Source organism: Lemur catta, chromosome 2, assembly GCF_020740605.2.
Source record: "Lemur catta isolate mLemCat1 chromosome 2, mLemCat1.pri, whole genome shotgun sequence".
Taxonomy (NCBI): domain Eukaryota; kingdom Metazoa; phylum Chordata; class Mammalia; order Primates; family Lemuridae; genus Lemur; species Lemur catta.
This window is the reverse complement of record NC_059129.1, coordinates 33,639,063-33,660,781: the sequence shown is the minus strand read 5'-3', so window position 1 is coordinate 33,660,781 and position 21,719 is coordinate 33,639,063. Positions and strand designations below refer to the sequence as shown.

The window sequence follows — 21,719 nt, the reverse complement described above, 5'->3', positions numbered from 1 at the left end:
TTAATACGACAGATGTCTTTTCGGGAGACGGGGAGAAGCTTCAAATCCATGTCTCCAACTAAGGGACATCATGGGCTTTTAAAGGAAGGGCCACATGCTCTGGGGCATGTAGTGGTGTAACTAACAAGGGGCTTTCTGAGTTGTGGAGGATGGTGAATCTTGGCTGAGGAAGTCTGCCCAGGGGCCTTCAGAACCTCAGCTCCTTTGTCTTGCAGAAAAACCACCATTTCTGGAAAAGAACTGAAAAGATCAAGTAGTTAGCTAAGGGAGAGGACTATAAAAAACATATAAGGGTCACGGAAATTTGTTCATGGGGCCAGTTACAGCCACTCTGAGCAAGTGGACCCCAGTTTAGTTGTGTAGCAATTAGAAAAGCTGAGGTTCTAATCCAGCTCTGCCTCCCAGACACAGCATATTATTCTTTCATTTCTTTCACCTGCTGTGACTGCATTTTATGCCATAGATGGCATTCAGGATGCCGAGTAGTCAGTATTTAGCTACTGCTTTAAACATTCCTGAAAGGTGAATCACGAGGACTGGATTCCATTTGTGACACGACCATTAGCACTACGTGACACTGACTAATTTATTTAACTTCTGTGTCTCAGTTATGCTCAGCTGTGAAAACTGCTTTTGGATCGACCAATCTAAGATCCTGTAACGCGAACACTTGCAAAACCCGAAGATCTAAGATCTAGTTTCTCAAGGGGCCCCCTCCCCGCGCCGGCCCAGTGACTCCTCTCTCCCGCGGGCTTTTCGGCCTCCGCCGCCGAGTCGCACAGCAGCCCGAGGCCCGGGAGGCACCGAACGGCAGTGTCGCCCCTGGGATACTGCTAGGCTGAACCCGGAAGCCGGCATTGAGGAAAAGACCGGGAAACGCCGGCTTCTCCGCGGCTCCCGCGCGCCCCAGGCCGGCGCCCCAGCAGCAGCCCAGAGGCCGCCGTCCTCACTCGGCCCTCCGGCGCCGAGGCCGCGCCCACCCAGCTCGGCCTCTTTGAACCCGCCGGTGCCCTCCCTCAAGGGCCGAGGGCCCCGGAAGTGACGTATGCGCATGCGTGACGTACGTGCGCCGGCGGCGCCGGGGGCGGGGCGTGAGCGGGAGGGCGGGCGTGAGGGCGGGCGCGAGGGCGGGCGCGAGGGCGGGTGCGGACTGGCCGAGCCCAGACCTACTCGAGCTACGCGGGGAGGTCGGCGGTCCCGACGCCGGCGGGGCGGCAGGCGAGGTACGGAGCAGACGGACGCGGGACGCGGGCGGCGCGGTTCTCAGCCCCGAGCGCGGGGCGGCGTCGGCGTCTGGGCGGGGGGCTGCGGGGTAGCTAGTCCGTGCCGTCCCGCCGGCCGGGGCCGCGTCGCGTCGGTGCCTCCTGCGGTCCCCCGTCCCACTCCCGGGCCCGGCAGCGCGGCCCTGCCGGCCCTAGGCCGTCGCCGGCTCCCTTAATCCTCTTAGTGCTCAGCCTCCCCGTGTTAGACACTCGTTGCCAAGTTCTCCACGGCCCGGCCGAACTCCGACGGACTGACGCTTGTCATTTCCTGGCCGCCGCCTGCCACCCGTCCACCCTCCCGGGATGCTTCCCCTCCGCCCGCTCGCACCTCGCCGTCCAGTGCACGGAGTCCGAAGGGACACCTGTGGTCGCGGCCGGTCAGGTAGCGCCCAGGGCCGCTCCGAGGACCCCGCCAGCACGACCCAGTGCAGCCGTCCGTGGCAGGGGCGCCGGGACTTCGCAGTCTCGCGTCTTCGGTCTTGGGGGACAGAAACGTCCTGGAGTTGGGAGGGTGCCGTCTTCCGTGGCGCGGGGACTAGTAGACCGTGGTCCTAACTTCTACCCCGTGGTTGAGGGCGAAGTTGTGGGCTGGGGTTAGGGACAGAAGTCCCTGCTTCCAGCCGTCTTGGAGGAGAACCGAGGTGATGCCCATCACGGAAGTTTGGGAGGGAGAGAGGGAAGGACCCAGCCTCTTTGGAGCCTAGGTCATAGACGGCTGCTGGTGTCTCAGCGCTGGTGACCAATCTCTGTGGTTGGGAAATGTGTTAGTGGGCGCCAGTGGGCTCGTTTTGCCTTTTAGATTAGATGTGAAATTTTGCCAGGACGAGTTTACAGCATCACCTGGGGAGTAGGCTTTTTGGCGGAAGAGATTTTTTTTTTTTTGAGGTTAAAAATATAGTGCTGTTTTTCCCCGTGTAAGCCTAACCCCGCTTAAGAAAAAGCAGGTTCATTAAAATTGTACCATGAAAGCTTGCCAGTGATGCAAGAAGATTTGATTATATTGTTAATCCATTTAATGATAAATGACATCTAACTTTTAAGAGTTACTGGTTCTTGTGCCGAGGATTAAGAAGTGCAGGATTTGAATTTTTATTGACCTTCGAAGCAGCCTTTCCCCCCCCCCCTGGCTTCTAGAAGTTAGCTAATTCAGGATAGGGCGACAGCAAGGTACTTTCAAAACAGTGTGGTAAGTGGTGTGAGCTAAGACAGAGCACTGAGGAGCTGGCCATTTAGGCCATCCTGATGGATGTGGAGGGTGGAGGAAGGGATCAGGGAACACTTTCTGGAAGTGTTTTGAAGAATGAGTAGCATTCAGACTAACAAGGTTGGGTGGGAATCCAACTAACAAGATTGGGTGAGAGAGGGAGGAACTGAAGGAGAGCAGGCCAGCTACAAGGAGGTATGTATCCTGTTTCCTTTCCTTGTGTCAGTTTTTGGTTAGAGACACAGAATTGCAAACTTGACTGTGTGAGTTTAATTTCTGGTGCATGTTTTTACTGGCTGGAAAGCAAACATCTCCAGCAGAGATGTCCCATCCCTAAAATGTAGGAGATACCTGTGTAACGTAACACCTGTGATTCAGAATAGAAATGCTACCAAGTGGCTTCTTAGCCTGTCAATAAAGTTACCACACTAGAAAGAAGAATTTCACAGTAGAGGCCAAACATTTTGATAGTCTTAGTAAATGCTCACTTCTGTCATAAAGCACTGTTAGAAACGTTGTTATTTCATATGACTGAAATGCCTTTAAGTAATCTAGACTATTGTTAAACTTGGGAAACAACAGTTGACTTCTCATTATTCCACTTAATATTAACTTATATTTTATATGTTTGGTGTTTGGATAAAGTGCTTTAAGAACAGGTTGTACTTTTATGGTGCTGGTTGGAAGTTCCCTGTGAAATTCTTGTTTTTGATGAAGTTATTGTCAGTGAGGGAGTATAAAATTCATTGTATAGTAGAACACTTTCTCTTGTTTCTGGTAACATAGCTCACTTGTTTATGGTCACCATGAGGGCCAAGAACTGTGATTCTGATCAATTAATTAGATGTTAAAAGTCAAAAGTTATGAACAGAATAAATATGTGTTCATGAATGGGTAAAATATTACACACTAAAGAAGTCTTTTTTTTTCTTGAAGGAGTTGTAAGCTTTTTATTTTCCCCAAGTCACGGCAAGGAGATTGCTGAAATCCGAAGCAGGAATTTAGCAAGAATTTGGGGGGCCCTAAATTCTATGCTGTCTCACCTTAAGGAATGGTTGGCAGCATCCTCTATTCATAGATACAGAACATCTCAGAAGGAATTGTACAAAAATCTTATGAACCACTTTTGAAGCTGGTATATTCAGTTCCCATTTAAAATAAGTATTCAGCTATAACTGCATTTAAGGTTATTTGGTCTGTATTTTAAAATTAAAAATGACTTTTGGGGGATTTTTACATAGGGATATATTTATAATTTTCTGTGTTCTACAGTTAAAAATATATAATGAAAGTGTTTTATTTTTGTAGTTCCTCTGTTAGAATTTTCTAATTTTAGGCATAGTATTTGCTAAAGCACTTTCAATTTTCCTTTAGAAGGCAATTTCGACCACATAAAAGAAAATGCCTTTAGAAATTGAGCTCATAAAATGTTTATTAATGGAAGAAAAATATCTTCTTATTGTGCTTTAATTTTTTAAGTGGAATATATCATTTTCTTGTACCACATCTTGTTCCAAAAAGGATTCATAATGACTTACACAGATACATGTAACATACAGTTGGTAACATACAGAGATAAGTGGGTGATGAATTCAGAACTGAAGATGGAAACAGGAATGAGCTCTGTACAGAAAGTACTTGGACTGAAGTCTTAAGTATTTGCTAGAGAGCCACAAATTTGGCTTTGCTTTTTTGGTAGCCAATTCAGAGAGAAATAGTATCAGTTACATGGTTCAGTGACCATATGATAAAAGATACCAGTTTCTCCTTTGGATTCCTAAAGACTCCTTGTAGTGAGAAACTCCTCAGCTACTTCCTTGGGTAAATACAGCATGCATTTCAAAGGGCTGTGTGTTGAGTTTTACTTTATGTTTTAGTTAAACTCCTCCTTGCCTCATTGTGTAGGTTGGTGACATAACGTCAAAACATAATTCAGTAAAAGCAGTTCTGGTGCCTGCAAAATAATGTGATCCAAGTACTTAGATCTCTAGACTGTTTTAATTTAAGGATCTGTTTTAGATTATCTAGATAAGTAGGTAGATTGCACATTCTTCAGGCTACCTTCCCTAAATATTTTCGAAGTAGACCTTTTGTAATGAATTTATCAGCAGTGGGGTTTAAGTTTGTGCTTCTTCTCAGGTTCCTCAAGTACATCTATTTTGTGTTGTTGATTAATCACGAAGCCATGTTTTAACAGGCATGCTTTACCGTGAGGGGGGAGATATAAAAATGGAAGACTCTGACAAGGGCACATATTTGAATGAAAGCCACCTCACCCCCACACAGAGGTGGGCTGAGGGAATACCAAACAACAGACCTAAGATTCATGTCCAGAAGTAGGTTTGGGGATGTGAACTCCAGCACAGAGCACTGGCTTGAAAAGCCCAGGCATATAACTTTGTTTTATTTTTTGGTGAGGAGACAGGGTAGGATCTCGCTCTGTTGCCTGGCCTAGAGTGCAATGGCATCATCATAGCTCACTGTAACCTCCAACTCCTGGCCTGAAGCCATCCTCCTGCCTCAGCCTCCTGAGTAGCTGAGATTACAGGCACACGCCACCACACCTGGCTAATTTTTCTGGTTTTTGTAGAGATAAGATCTCTTTGTATTGCTGAGGATGATCTCCAACTCCTAGTCTCAAGCAATCTTCCCACCTTGGCCTCCCAAAGTACAGAAATTATAGGTGTGAGCCACCACACCCAGCCATATAACTTATTTTTAAGATGGGAACAGATCCACTCATCTTAGATGAAATGTCCGGCAAGTTTTATCTGTATTTTGCTCAAACTAAAGTTGTCCTTTCAAAAAATAATAGTTCAAATTTATCAAATAGTAGCACAGGCCAGGCACTATGCTTATAGAGGGAGAATATCCTTATTCATCCTTACTCAGTAAACAGTGGGTGGAACTGTCCTTGCCTAAATATAGTTATGTAATGTTGTGGTTCCTTAATTGCATTTCCATAAAGCTTTTGACATTGTTTTTTAAATGTGTTCCTGAAAAATGAGTTGGGCTAGTGACCAAAGTTTTGAATAGGATATTATAAGAAGAACACAAATAAGAAGTGTAAAAACACAAAACAGCCAGATGCCTGTAGTCCCAGCTACTCTGGAGGCTGAGGCGGAAGGATCGCTAGAGGGCAGGAGTTCAAGGCTGCAGTGAGCTGTGATTGCACCACTGCATTCCAGCCTGGGCTACATAGCAGGACCCCATCTTTAAAAAATTTGTGAAATACAAAACTGTAGCCTAATGAAATAAAATGTCTAAAATTTGTCATAATTGGTGTCTCAGGAGTTAATATACCTGGCTCATGTTTAGCAAATTGGATTACATTTTATTTGGGTAAATTTATTAGCTATTGCAATTGGGGTTGTAGTGTGATAAGCATGTAGATTTTGTTTGTCTAGGGTTTTAAATGTATGGTCATGAATGAGCACATTTTAATTCCATTTATGAGAAATAATCAGTTGGCAAAGTGCTTTCATACCCATATGTTAACTGCTGATGCTTTTGCAAAACTTCATTGTGATGTTACCAGCCGCAGGATGTAGAATGTCTTATGACAGAGAGAATATTGAAATTCAGTGTTTAAGTCCTTTAAATATCAGTTATATTAAGTAGACTCTAACCACATTCTCCCAAGAGCCTGCTTTTGATTTTAGACATTTTTGGAAGAAATTAGGGACACAGCTTTTTTGTCACCTGTAAGAGCACTTTTAGGTTGTAGGCTATTTTCTTAAGAATTTTTGCCTTTTCAGTACTTCAGTCTAGTAACTGAACAAGTTAAAAAATAGATATACATATGTTTTTCAAGCACTATTATGTATAAATATATTGGTGTATTTGTATAAATACACATAAAATGGTGCTTGAGAAATAAGTTGAGAGTCTTTTGAATTTAGGATTCCTAGATTCTCACAGAAACACTGATCAGCTGGTTGGATTCCAGGTCCAACCAGTTCCAGTCCCAAACATAGCCAATAATGGTTATGATAGTGATTCTGCCATTTAGGTCGGTGGAACGCAAAGATTTCAGTTTCGTTCTTCGATGAATGCTTTACCTGTGTTTGAAGGAGAATCTGAGTATTAGAGTATACTTTTTTAAAAGAGACTGAGACAGGAGGATGGCTTGAGTTTAGGAGTTACTAATTCTTAGGTTTACTAAATAGAATTGGTTACAGCCAGTGTTTTACATCGAACTTCAAGGCTATTTAGCAAAAGTATTCTTAGCTCCCAGTGATGGCTAATTTCTAACCACTTGGTTCACTTGGAGTTTTTATATCCTTCTAGTAGATTAATGCTACTACCTTCTTTACTCTCTAGTAATACTTTCTGCCTCAAAGTCTGCTTTGTGTATTAGTATAGGTTTGCTCGCTTTCTTTTGGTAAATGTTGTATGCTGTATATCTTTTTCCTTCCTTATACTTTCAAATTTTATTTGTCCTAGAAAGCATCATGAAATTGTATTTAGCCTCCAGGAAGATAAGTTTTCTTTTTGATTTACCTGGGTTTTTTTTTTTGGATTTTTTTTTTGCCTTTTTTTGAATGATTATTATTATTCAGTATTTTCTCTCTAGTAACCTTTTAGTTATACATTGATTTATTATTATTTCAATGGTTATAATAGAGATTAAAACATATATCTTTGATGTATTACAGTCTGATACAAATTATAATTTTTACCACTGCCCCAATAATGCTAGAACTTTAGAAAGTAATCCATTTGTGTTCTGCTTTCTTGTTAGTTTCACCCATTTTAATTTCATATATATTTTAAGCCCTCTAAGAAATTGTTATGCATAATCACTATTTATATTTACTTACATTTTTATTCTTTCCATTGCTCTTCATCCCTTTCTGCATTTCTTTTCTTGTTTTTAAGAGATGAAGTCTCACTATGTTGCCCAGGCTGGGGTGTGGTGGCTGTTTACAGGCAAGATAGTAGCACACTGTAGCCTTTAACTCAAGCAGTCCTCCCACATTGCTGGGACTCCAGGCACACACTGCTGTGCTTGGCTCCCCCCTCTGCATTTCGGTGTTTCAGTTTGGGGTAGGATAATTTTCCTTTCAGTTTGAAGCGCTCCCTCTGCTATTTCTTCCAGTGCAAGTCTGCCCGTAGTGAATTCTTTAATTGTTTTTGTTCATCTGAAAATGCCTTTATTTTTCCTTCATTTTTTAAAGGAAATAGTCACTGAGTAGTGCATTCTAGGTGGGCAGTTATTTCTTTCAGTACTTTCAAGTTATCTTCTGGTTTTATTATCTGTTGAGAATTTAGCTGTTAGTGTTGTTTCTCCTTAGAAAGGTGTCTTTTTTCCTTTGGTTGCTTTTAACAGTTTCCGTTTGTTTGTTTGTTTGGTTTTTGTGCCATTCCTTCAAATTTCTTTTTGAAAGAATGGTACAAATGAAAGAACTTAAGTGGATGTTTTGGTACAACTTACAGAAAAGGTAAAGGAAACCCTGACAGGCATGCACTGCCTGGGTGACCATGGAAGTCACCCCGGGGCTATGGGGGAGTTAGCCTAAGGCTTAGCTCTTACTGTCACTGTCTCCCAGGCTGTGCTTATCAAAGAGATACTCCACCGTGCCAGATTTGGGGGCCCTCATCTTTCGCAGGTTGGTTACATGGTCACCTAATTCTTTGATGGATTTCACCTGCTCGTTCAGGTAATGCGTTTCAATGAAGTCTCACAAGCGGGGGTCATTTTTGTTAGTGGCCAGTTTGTGCAGTTCCAGTAGTGAGTGATTTGCACTTTTTTCCAAGTGTAACACACACTCCGTCACATACAGCCTGCTCTCCCAGTAATCATGGTATGGTTTCTGGATATCCTGAAGGAAGAGTCACTCTTTGTTTTTGGTAATCAGTATTTAATTATAATACATCTTTGTGTAGTTTTCTTGTGTTTATTTTGCTTGTGTTCATAGAGCTTCTTGAATTTGTGGGTTAATGTCTTCTCCTCAGTTTAAAAAATTCATTTTTCCCTCTCACTATTCACTCTCTTCTCTCCTTTTGAGACTCCAGTTGCATACTTGATAGACCCTTTCACAGTGTTTAACATTCTCTTTGTACTTTTCCCCCTGTATTTTCTGTTATTTTTTTCTCTGTATGCTTCTGTTTGGGTACATTTTACTGACTCAAGTTTCAGCTACCAGTTCTCTCTTCTGTGTTTGTTCTGCTGCTGTTAAATCAACTCTTCAAATTCTTAATTTTAGTTATTATACTTTTAAGATCTAGAATTTCAATTTGATTCTTATAAATTTCATTTCTCACATGTAATCTTTTTATATATTTTCCCCTATTTAAATATTTTTATTTTTACAGTACTTTGAGTTGCTGTTTTGTTTCCCTATTTGTGAAGACATACTTGTCATCAAATAGATCTTTCTGTTAACATCAATGCATAGATCATCTGAGCATCTATTTCTATTGTCTGCTTTTCCTTTTGGATTTTGGTTATATGAATGCTGAGTGTCATGAATAAAGTAAGGCTCTGGATGCTACTATTCTTTTTCAGAGAGGAAATCACCCTTCCTTTTGCTAGGCAGGTAGAGTGGGGGCTGACCGCCTAATACTGGCAGGGACTGAGCTGAGGGTCGAGGTTGTATTGCCAGTTGGATGAGACTTTGTTTCCCTCCGCTTTGCCCTTATTCCTAGCAAGTACCCATCCAAGGCTTCCACCTGATGGTCTTGTGAGTTCTCAGGGGTTCTTCCCCAGCGGTGGGTTTTATACTGTAATATTTGTCTCTTGAGAGCAGTGAGATTGCTGAAAATTTCACTTTTGATTTTCAGAGGCTTTCAATTTTGGTTTGAAGCTCTCACTGTGTAGAATTTGATAAGTGGCTTCAGGGGAAAACCAGCCTTGTGTTAGGCCCAGGTCTTCAACTCCTCTTTCACTGGGATCTTAGACTCCTAAAGTCTTGATTTTTATCCCTTCCCAAAGCGCTCTCATGGTTCCTCTGCCTCAGCAAAGTCTGGCTTCTTCACCTTTTACCTGAGAATCAGCAAATGTACTTGGGGAAAAAATGGCTGCAGAATGTCATCTCATTTCTCTACAGTTCTTCTTTTCCAGAATCTAGAGCCTTCTAGTGTTGGTTGCTTCAGCAGTTCTCTAACACCTTTAAACAATGATTTTTAAAATGTATCTAGTTTTCCTAGTTCTTAGCAGGAGTGTTGGTCTGCCACAAACTACTGTATCATATTCAGAAAAGGGAATCTCCCACTAGTAATGAAGTCATGAGAAGAAATGAGTCTTTACATAATTGTGGTGCTTTCTTTACAGCAGTGGTTCTCAAAGGTGGTTCCCAGCAGTATCACCTGGGAACTTGTTAAATTCAGATTCTTAGGCCCAGGGAGACCCAGTACTCTTGTGTTTTAATAAGTCCCCTGAGTGGTATTGATACATGCTAAAGTTTGAGAACCATTGCTTTATCAATTAGTTGTTTGCTATTTAATTTTTCACTCTTACCTTCACTGGGCCCTGGGGAGTGGTACAAGGGACAAAAGTGAAGAAACTGTCTCTGCAGGTACTTTGTCAGTCTTCTGAATGATCATTTGATATGTTTAGAAGACATTAAGTACTCATTCTTCCTGGCACTGTGATTAGTGCCTATGAACATGGAGTGGACATGTAAGCAAGTAATTGTAATAGAACATGAGATTTATAATAGCTGTGTATATAAAATGCTGTAGGGGCCGGGCGCGGTGGCTCACGCCTGTAATCCTAGCTCTCTGGGAGGCTGAGGCGGGAGGATCGTTTGAGCTCAGGAGTTCCAGACCAGCCTGAGCAAGAGCGAGACCCCATCTCTACTAAAAACAATAGAAAGAAATTAGCTGGGCTGGGCGCGGTGGCTCACGCCTGTAATCCTAGCACTCTGGGAGGCCGAGGCGGGCGGATTGTTTGAACTCAGGAGTTCGAGACCAGCCTGAGCAAGAGCGAGACCCCGTCTCTACTAAAAATAGAAAAGAAATTATACGGACAGCTAAAAACATATGTATATACATATAAAAAAAATTAGCCAGGCATGATGGTACATGCCTGTAGTCCCAGCTACTCAGGAGGCTGAGGCAGAAGGATCGTTTAAGCCCAGGAGTTTGAGGTTGCTGTGAGCTAAGCTGACACCATGACACTCTAGCCCAGGCAACAGAGTGAGACTCTGTCTCAAAAAAAAAAAAAAAAAGAAATTAGCTGGTCAACTAAAAAAAAAAAAATATATATATATATATATGTATACATACACACACACACACACATATAGTAGCCTGTAGTCCCAGCTATTTGGGAGGCTGAGGCAGGAGGATTGCTTGAGCCCAGGAGTTTGAGGTTGCTGTGAGCTAGGCTGATGCCACGGCACTCACTCTAGCCCGGGCAACAGAGTGAGACTCTGTCTCAAAAAAATAAAATAAAATGCTATAAGAGCTAGGGAGAATTATTCTGTCAATGGGGAAGATGGAGTCAGATATTAATTGATGTTATTTGAACAGGGTAGGATTTGAAAGTAAACAAACAGAAGGGTATTCTAGGTGTGTTCATAAATACAGTGACCATGCAATTCATTATACAAAGGAGATCACTTTTAAGAATCAGAGCAGGGATACTTTTATGCCAGGATGACAGGCGTAAGCCAGGATTGTTACTTGCTAACTGGGGTATATAATTGCTCTATTTGTAAAGAACAAATGATGCTTTGAGCCCAGAATTCTGTGTCAATTTGTGGGGAAGCTCATCTCTTTTAATTATTTGGACAGTTTACAGCATTCTAACTGGAGAGTGTGTGTGTTTCCTAGGGTTGCTGTTACAAATCACAAGCACACCTCAGAGATATTGCAGGCTCAGCTCCAGACCACTTCGATAAAGCAAATCATCTGAATTTTTTGGTTTTCCAGTGCATATAAAAGTTATAGCATTATTTCTAAAAAACAATGTACATACCTTAATTTAAAAATACTTTATTGCTAAAAAAAATGCTAACAGTGATCTGAGCCTTCAGTGAGTTGTCGTCTTTTTGCTGGTGGAGGGTCTCGCCTCGGTGTTGATGGCTACTGGCTGGATGGTGATTGCTGAGGCGGGGGTGGCTGCGGCAGTGTCTTAAAAAGCCATGAAGTTGGCTGCATCAGTTAACTCTTCCTTTCACAGAAGGTTTCACAACATGTGATGCTGTTTGATAGCATTTTAACCTACAGTAGAACTTCTGTCAAAATTGGAGACAGTCCTCTGAAACCTTGCTGCTGCTTTATCAACTAAGTTTATATTTCAACAGTGTTCTCAGCTTCTTCACCAGGAGTGGATTCCATCTTAAGAAACCACTTTCTTTGCCCATCCATAAGAAGCAATTCCTTATCTGTTCAAGTTGGGTCATGAGATTGCAGCAATTTAGTCTCATCTTCAGGCTCCACTTCTAATTTTCTGTTTGTCTTTTTGTGTTTTGGTTTTGCTATTTCCACCACATCTGAGGATCCTTCCTCCACTGAAGTCTTGAACCTCTCAGAGTCATCCATGAGGCTTGGAATCAACTTCTTCCAAACTTGTATTAATGTTTATATTTTGGCTGCCTCATGAATTATGAATGTTCTTAATGGCATTTAGAATGGTGAATCCTTTCCAGAAAGGTTTCAATTCACTTTGCCCAGATCTGTCAGAGGAATCACTGTCTATCTCCCTCAGAGCTCTTGGGTGACTAGGTGCATCGTTTATAAGCAGTAACATTTTGAAAGAAAATCTTTTTTCTGGGCAGTAGTTCTCAGCAGTGGGCTTAAAATATTCAGTCAGCCATGCTGTAAGCAGATATGCTGTCATTCAGGTTTTATTGTTCCATTTCTAGACCATAGGGAGAGTAGATTTAGCATAATTCTGAAGGGCCCTAGGATTTTCAGCATGGCAAATGAGCATTGGCTTCAACTTAAAGACACCAGTTTTTATAGCCTCTAATAAGAGTCAGCCTGTCCTTTCAAGCTTTGAAACCAGGCAGTAACTTATCTATATGAAAGTCCTAGATGGCATCTGCTTCCAATATTGAAGGCTGTTTTGTCTACATTGCAACTCTGTTGTTTAGCATAGACATCTTCATCAATAATTTTAGCTAGAGCTTCTGAATAACTTGCTATAGCTTCTAGCACTTGCTGCTTCAGCTTGCCCTTTTATGTTGCAGAGATGCAGAGATTGCTTCTTTCCTTTTTTTTTTTTTTTCTTTTGAGACAGAGTCTTGCTCTGTTGCCCAGGCTAGAGTGCTGTGGTATCCAGCAAATTTTATTTATTTTTTATTTTTTTAGTAGAGACGTGGTCTCACTCTTGCTCAGGCTGGTGCTTCTTTCCAACAAACCAACGTTTGCTAGCTTCAGACTTTTCTTCTGCAGCTTCCTCACCTCTCTTAGCCTTCATGGAATTGAAGAGCCTTAGGGCCTTGCCCTGGATTAGGCTTTGGCTTGAGGGAATGTTGTGGCTGTTTGATCTATCCAAACTATTCACACTTTCTCTACATCAGCTATGTAGCTGTTTCCCTTTCTTAACATTCATCTTTCAGCCTGTCTTGGCTTTCAGCCTACCTTCCTCACTAAATCATTTCTAGCTTTTGATTTCAAGTGAGAGAGGTGACTCTTCTTTTCACTTGAACGCTTAGAGGCCATTGTAGGGTTAGTAATTGGCCTAATTTGAGTATTGTGTCTCAGGGATAGGGAGGCCTGATGAGAGGGAGTGAGACGGGGAAAGGCTGGTTGGTGGAGCAGGCAGAACACACACCACATGCACGGATTAAGTTCACCCTATTACATAGGTGCTATTTCTGGTGCCCCAAAACAATTACAATAGTAACATCAAAGATCACCTATCACAGGTCATCATAACAGATATAATAATTATAATGGAAAAGTTTGAAATATTGCAAGAATTACCAAAGTGTGACACAGGCACGAAGTGAGCACATCCTATTGGAAAATGGTGCTCATAGAACTTGCTTGACACAGTGTTGCCACAAACCTTTGATTTGTAAAAAGTGTAGTATCTGTGAAGTTCAGTGAAGAGGTATGCCTGTACCACAAACTGAATGGCTTAAAACAACAGAAATTTATTTGTTCAAAGATCTAGAGGCCAGAAGTCTAAAATGCAGATATCATTAGGGCCGAGTTCCCTCTGGGGAAGATGGTTGCTGGCAATCCCTGGCATTTCTTGGCTTGCGGCTGCTGCACTTCAGTCTCTGTCTCCCTGGCCATGTGGCCTTCTTCCCTCTGTGTCTGTCTGTGTTTGCCTCTCATGGCCTGATACAGACACCTGCCATTAGGTTTAGGGCCTACCCTAATCCATTATGGACTCATCTTAACTAATTTCATCTGCAAAGAGCTTATTTCTAATTAAAATCCCATTCACAGGTATTGGGGTTAGCACTTCAGCCTATCTTGGGGTGACACGAGGCAAACCACAGCAGATGGGATGGTTTTAGTAGCTGTTGAAAGTTTCTGGAGTTTAATTGGCTTAAATTTTCATTACTTCATACCATTTAAGAAAAGTTCATTTTTATTGAAAGCTGGAGTTCATAGAGTGATTTATCTCATCTTATGAATATATTTAATATTCAGAAAAATATGTTTCTCTATCAGTAACCAAAGTTTCAGTATGCCATGAAGATTGCTTTTTAATTTTTACTGTTTTTTATTGTTTCATTTTGTTTTGACGTTTTCAGATTTCAGTTTTTATGTTCTTTTTTTCTTTTATTTCTTTCTCTTTCTTTCGTCTCACTGTGTCACCCAGGCTGGAGTGCAGTGGCGCAGTCAAAGCTCACTGCAACGTTGAACTCCTGGTCTCAAGCTATCCTCCTGCCTTAGCCTCCCAAAGCGCTGGGACTACAGGTACAAGCCACCACACCCAGTTAATTTTTTTCCTAATTTTTGTAGCAGCAAGATCTCCATATGTTGCCCAGGCTGTTCGCAAACTCCTGCCTTGGCCTCCCAGAGCGCTGGGATTACAGGCCTAAGCCTCCACACCCGGCCAGTTTTTAAAATAGCATATGAGCCTTAGTTTTGTTTTTGTTTTTGTTTTTGTTTTTTTGAGACAGTGTCTCCCTTTGTTGCCTGGGCTAGACTGCTGTGGCGTCAGCCTAGCTCACAGCAACCTCAAACTCCTGGGCTTAAGCAATCCTCCTGCCTCAGCCTCCCAGGTAGCTGAGACTACAGGCATCCACCACCATGCCCAGCTAATTTTTTCTATTTTTAGTAGAGACCGAGTCTTGCTCTTGCTCAGGCTGGTCTCGAACTCCAGAGCTCAAGTGATCCACCCGTCTCGGCTTCCCAGAGTGCTAGGATTACAGGCATGAGCCTCCATGCCTGGCCTGAGCCTTAGTTTTTTATGTCTAGCAATTAGTCAGATGTTCATAAGTGATGTGGTTGATGTGGATTTTAATTTTGTTTTAGTTTTGTGGTAGCCCTTTTTCAGTATAATTGCCAGTCCAGCTCAGCTAAATATCATTTAATCTTATGTTTTGATACAAGACACTTCTCAAAAGCTTAAAACATAATATAAATATTTATTTGGTTGTTCCATCTAACAAATCTGAATAAATACATTTTTATCCAGGCAATTGCCTTTTGTATTTCTCTCTTTGTGTATGTGTGCATGCATGTAACGGCAAATGGTTAAGGGTAAAATGGCTGCAGCAAAGCTCAAACTAAAATATAACCTTGGGGAAAAAACCTTTAATGGTAGAGACCACTTTATGCATTGCAATTTGCTGTTACTTTCAATAGAGTTAGAGAAATGATTTTTGATCAGTTACTTATCAAATAAATTAACTATTTGGGCAACTGGCTGCTTCCTTGAAGGAAGGTTAGAGAATGGGACAAAATAGACTAGACTAGCCAGATTATCTTGCCTGTGATTTTGAGCTATTGGCCTGGGGAATGGCATGCTGGGATTTGAGTCATAATTTTGCTCAACTGAAGAGGGTTAGGGTTAGGGTGTGAGTACAATAGAAGATTGTTGTCTAGACCTCATTCCTTAAGAATGTTGCTCTGCTAGCTCTGTTCATTCCAGCAGCTAGAAGCTCTACATTATATTCCACTGGGTTGATTGTCATTTGGAATTATTTGGGCAAGCTATTGTTGGATACTTTGTTTTGTTATATTTAATATTGAAACTCTGACATTGATTCTCTCTATGACATTCACATTCATTTTGGAAGCAGTATATTTAATCATATGAAAGTTGGTAAAACTTTAATTACAGATTGCAAGTGCTAAGTCTTTAACTATGTTGTTTTTGTAACATAAAGTTGAGGACTAAGAGATAATATAAAAAGTGTATCTATAAATCAAAAGAAAAATATTAATGATGTAGAAAAATGAAGAAATAACATGAACAGTTAATTTCTTCAAAGGAACTATCCTAGTGCCAATAAACATATGTAAAGATGATTGACCTTATTAGGAGAATGCACATTAAAACAAAAAATGGTTTCTTTTTGCCTGTCAGATTGGCAAAAATTAAAGGCTTGTAATGCTGTATTTTTTGAGGATATGGGAAAGTAGCTTCTCTCATGCACGGTAGGTGGGCACGTAAATAGGTACAACCTTTATGTCAGGTCAGTTTGGTAATGTATGCCAGAATTTTAAATGCACATACCCTTTGGCATCCCATTTCTGTTTCTTGGAAACGAATCGCCTTTTGTGAATGCTCTGCTCATGTTCTTGTCCTGCATAGCTATCAAAGATTTACAGATTCTTTTTGTTAGTATTATTTCTAGGTATAATAAAATACTTCATTGTTCTATTTACTTTAAATATTATTTTCTAGTCTTTTATTTGCCCTTTTATTGTGGCTACAGTTGGGCCTTTATAAAACTAGTTATTTCAATTTATAGATTCAAATTTAGATTTTCTTGATTTTTCCTGTAGCTTGTAAGCTTAGATAACCCTCACCTTGTTAGAAGTTTTATAAATATTTAATTTTAATTCTTTCCACTTTTCTGTTTGTCTTTAAAAACTTAACTTGTTTAAGATACTTATAATTAATTTTGGTGCTATCAGATTAGTGACCAGTTATTCCATTTTGTTTATCAAAAATTTCCCCTTCTCCTTCTAATATTAAATTATTTTTATGTATTATATTAGAGTTCTTTTTTGGAGTCAGGCTATCCTGTAGTGATTTACCAGGTCTGTTCCTAAATTCACACTCTTTTTTTTTTTTTTTGAGACAGGGTCTCACTTTGTAGCCTGTGCTGGAGTGCAGTGGTGTCATCATAGCTCACTGTAACCTCAAACTCCTGGGTTCAAGTGATTCTTCCTCATTGGCCTCCCAAAGTGTTAGGATTACAGCTGTGAGCTACCGTACCTGGTCCACACTCTTTTAACTAGTTTGCAAATAAAAATTCAGAAAATTAAATTAAATTAGGAAATTAAAAAAACAACTAGCCTGTTTATTATTGCTGATGAAATATGGAATCATTTTGTTGAGTTCCAGAAAGTCTTGTGGGATTCTTATTGTCATTTGTAGTAAACTTATAAATTTTGGAATGTTTGCCATTTTTATAATATTTTATTTTCTCATACTGTGTTATGGTATGTCCTACCATTTTTTTCAAGCCTTCTTTCTCTCTCTCAGTGTTTTTATGTAGATCATATAATTTTCTCATTAAAATATTTCCTAGATAGTTTTATATATTGAATCCATTACTCTTTTATATTTTCTAAGTTGTTATTGTTTGACTATTGTTTGGCTACTGTAAGGGTTCCAGTGGCTGGGCGCAGTGGCTCACCCCTATAATCCTGCACTTTGGGAGGCCAAGCAGGAGGATTGCTGGAGGGCAGGAGTTTGAGACCAGCCTGGGCAACATAGCAAGACCCTGTCTCTAAAAAAATAAAAATTAGCCAAGTGTAGTAGAGCACTCCTATAGTCCCAGCTACTCAGGAGGCTGAGGCAGGAGGATGACTTGAGCCAAGGAATTTGAGGCTACAATGAGCTGTGATCATAGCACTGCATTCTAGCCTGGGTGACAGTGAGACCATGTCTCTTAAAAAAAAAAAAAAGAAAGAAAAAAGAAAGAAAAGAAAGAAGCAGAATGATCTGAGTAGTATGTTTAACTGTCTGGTGGTATACATCTGTCCAATTTTAGATGTTTATTTTTATGAAAAATTTTAGGTGGGATTTTTAGGTGGGGATTTTTTTAGGAGGGGAAAAATTTTAGGTGGGGATAATTACAGATTCATAGGAAGTTGCAAAGATAGTACAAAGAGGTCCTGTGTATTCTTCACCTAGCTTGCCTGAGTGGTTACATCTTACGTAACTACAATACAACATCAAAACCAAGAAATTGATATTTGTGCAATGTATGTATGTAGTTTTATTCACCTTTTATCACATATGTAGATTCCTGTAAGCATCCCCATAGTCAAGATACTGAACTGTTCCATTACCACAAAGACCTTCCCTCATGTCAATCCTTTATGGTCACACCCTGTGTTGGTAGTCCCCAGGATGCCCCAGGTTTGGAGATTGAAGGTCTCACAGGATTTATATACTCTTGGCTGTGGCTTATTACAGTGACAGGATGCAAAGCAGGATCAATAAAAGATACTTGTGAGGCCAAGTGCGGTGGCTCACGCCTGTAATCCTAGCACTCTGGGAGGCCGAGGCGGGTAGATCGCTCAAGGTCAGGAGTCTGAGACCAGCCTGAGCAAGAGCGAGACCCCGTCTCTACTAAAAAAATAGAAAGAAATTATCTGGCCAACTAAAAGATATATATAGAAAAAATTAGCTGGGCATGGTGGCACATGCCTGTAGTCCCAGCTACCCGGGAGGCTGAGGCAGTAGGATCGCTGAAGCGCAGGAGTTTGAGGTTGCTGTGAGCTAGGCTGACGCCACGGCACTCACTCTAGCCCGGGCAACACAGTGAGACTCTGTCTCAAAAAGAAAAAAAAAAGATACTTGTGCATTGAGCAGAGTCTGGAAGACACCAGCATGAGATTTGAAGAATCATCTCCCAATGGAGTTGCACAGGATGCACTTAATCCCCCAATGATAAACTGCAATGAGACTTGAAGTGTTTTTGGTTAGGGAAGCTCATTGAAGCCTAAGAATCCAGGATTTTTTTTACTGGAGGATGATCACATAGTGCCTTCATGAATGACTGACCACCATTACTACAACTTCAGACTCCAGAAGGAAAGCAGGTGTTCACCATAAGTCACCCTGTTTGCACAGAATATCTAAACAGGCTGGAACAGTGTGGTTTAATACTCTAACTGTACCAACACTTATATCAGCATGTGGGGATATTCCAGGGTGTTAGTTCCTAGGAGCCGGCCAAGGGCCAGTCACACAAGCAGGCTCTTCTGAAAATGTGCATGGTTTGAGCAACTCAGGCCTGCTGGGTTAACTCTTTCCCTGCACCCCTATTTTTCTCCCCTACTTCTGTACCTCCTACCATTCTTAATGCCTTAAAAGTACTAATTTGTTCTTCATATTTATAGTTTTGTCGTTCGAGAATGTTGTATAAATCAGTATGTGACCTTTTGAGATTGGCTTTTTTTTTCACTCAGCATAATGCTCTTGATCATCCAAGTTGTTTATGTGTTAATAATTTTTGTTCTTTTTTATTGCCAAGTATTCTATTGTATGGTTGTACCACAATTTATTTAACCATCCAGTAGATACTTATTTTTCTTTGTAAAGTTATTCACATATATAATTTTAAAATAGTGGTTGATCAATCATGGAAGGGAAGAGATTTTTTGTATTTTTTAAGCCTTTGGTATGTATCTTTGCTTTATAGTCATTTTTTTTTATTATTTTATTTTTTGGGGGGGAGAGTCTCACTCTGTTGCCCGGGCTAGAGTGCCGTGGCGTCAGTCTAGCTCACAGCAACCTCAGACTCCTGGGCTCAAGCAATCCTCCTGCCTCAGCCTCCCAAGTAGCTGGGACTACAGGCCTGTGCCACCATGCCCAGCTAATTTTTCCTATATATTTTTAGTTGTCCAGCTAATTTCTTTCTATTTTTAGTAGAGATGGGGTCTCACTCTTGCTCAGTCTAGTCTCGAACTCCTGAGCTCAAGCAATCCTCCCACCTTGGCCTCCCAGAATGCTAGGATTACAGGCGTGAGCCACCACGCCCGGCTGCTTTATAGTCATTTTAATATTTGATCTCTACAACAACCTTATTCTTTCAGTTATTCATTGTTCTTTCAGTGAATATTTGAGCATCTATGACATGCAGGTACTATTTGAATCACTAGCAATATAGCAGTAAAGAAGGAAAGCAAGGTCTCTGTTCTCATCAAATAGCATTCTAGCAGTGAAGGAGACAGACCAACAGAAAAGTAAATATTTATTAGAAGTAGGACATGGAGAAACAATGCTGGGCCCAGGGCAGAGGTGAGGGTTGGGCAGATTGGGGTAGGTAGGACTTCAGATAGTGAGGCCAGGGAAGCCCCCCCCCCTTTTTTTCTTTCTTCATTTACAGTCAGTCTTTTCCTGAAAAGGGAAGGCCTTTTTGAAAGTATGACATGAAGACTGAGACCTAAATGATGAGAAAGAAACCGCCATATGCACAGCAAGGGGCACAGCATTCTACGCTTTGGGCCTGCACGTGCAAAGGCCCCAAAAAAGAGACGAATGGAAAGGAAGCCTGTATTAGTTTTCTATTGCTGCTATAACAAGTCACCACAAACTTAAGCAGCTTCAAACAACACTTACTTATTATCTCAAAGTTCTGCAGATTAGAAGTCCAGGCAGGCTCAGCTGGATATTCTGCTTAGGACCCCACAAGGTCAAAATTTAAGTGTCAGCCAGCCTGGGTTCTTATTTGTATTCGTAGGTGATAGATAGAATCTGCTTCCAGACATATTCATGTTGGCAGAATTCAGTTCCATGAGGTGTAGGGCTGAGGTCCTCATTTCTTTGCTGGCCTTCATCTTCTGGAAACCACTCACATTTCTTGGCTTATGGTCCCCTCCAGCTTCAAACCCAACAGTAGTGCTTTGACTCTCTCTGACTTTACATTTTGTCCTCCTCTTCTGCTTTTTATTTATTTTATTTATTTATTTTTTTGAGACAGAGTCTCGCTTTGTTGCCTGGGCTAGAGTGAGTGCCGTGGCGTCAGCCTAGCTCACAGCAACCTCAAACTCCTGGGCTCAAGCGATCTTCCTGCCTTAACCTCCCGAGTGGCTGGGACTACAGGCATGCGCCGCCATGCCCGGCTAATTTTTTCCATATGGATTTTTAGTTGGCCAGATAATTTCTTTCTATTTTTAGTAAAGACGGGATCTCGCTCTTGCTGAGACTGGTCTCGAACTCCTGAGCTCGAGCAATCCACCCGCCTCGGCCTCCCAGAGTGCTAGGATTACAGGCGTGAGCCACCGCGCCCGGCCTCTCTTCTGCTTTTTAAAAAGACAACTTTATTGAGGTTTAATTCACCTACCATACAGTTCACCCTTTTAAAGTGCACAGTTCAGTGGCAGCCATTACCACAGCCAACTTTAGAACATTTTTATCACCTCAAAAAGAAACCCCATACCCTTTGCTATCCCCTTCTCATTCTCTCCCCTCTGCACAGAGTAACCACTAATCTATTTTCTGTCCCTATAGATGTCTCTGTTGTGGATGTTTGTATGAATGGATTTATGTAATATGTAGTCTTTTACGACTGGCTTGTTTCACTTAGCATAATGTTTTCAAAGTTCATCATGTTGTAGCATGTATAATTACTTTTTTCCTTTATATGACCAAATAATAGTCCATTTTATGGATTTCTCCCATTGTGTTTATCTGTTTGTCAGTTGGTGGACATTTGGGTTATATATATATGTTGGGTTGTATATGTATATATATATGTTTCTCTTGTGTATATGTCTGGGAATAGAATTGCTGGGTTAAAAGCTCACTCTGTTTAATCACTTGAGGAACTGCCAGACCATTCCACAATGGCCCTACCATTCTACAATTCCTGTCAGCAGTGTATGAGGGTTCCAGTTTCTCCAGCTTCTTACCAACACTTGTTAGTTTCTGACTTCTTTTTCTTTCTTTTTAGAAACAGGGTGTCACTCTGTCACCAGCAGTGGTATCATGATAGCTCACTGCAACCTCGAACTCCTGGGCTCCTGCCTCAGCCTCCCAAGTAGCTAGGACAGCAGGTGTGTACCACCACACCTGGGCTCTTTTTTTTTAATTATTAGTGGAGATGGTGTTGGAGTTTCACTGTGTTGCCAAGGATGGTCTTGAACTCCTCCCCTCAGGCAATCCTGCCACCTCAGCCTCTTAAAGTGCTGGGATTTTAGGGATG

General features: G+C 41.3%; 1 protein-coding gene across 3 annotated transcripts in view; it reads left to right on the top strand.

The window, feature by feature from the left end:
• The first annotated feature begins 1,128 nt into the window (after positions 1-1,128).
• The window catches only part of RABGEF1 (RAB guanine nucleotide exchange factor 1), a 69,521-nt gene continuing 48,930 nt past the window's right edge, over positions 1,129-21,719 (top strand). For 2 of the 3 annotated variants that reach the window (XM_045543193.1, XM_045543192.1), the window contains exon 1: positions 1,129-1,223. The gene's annotated coding sequence lies outside the window, so the exon portion shown is untranslated. The remainder of the gene's footprint in view (positions 1,224-21,719) is intronic. The other variant, XM_045543191.1, reaches the window with a different exon arrangement.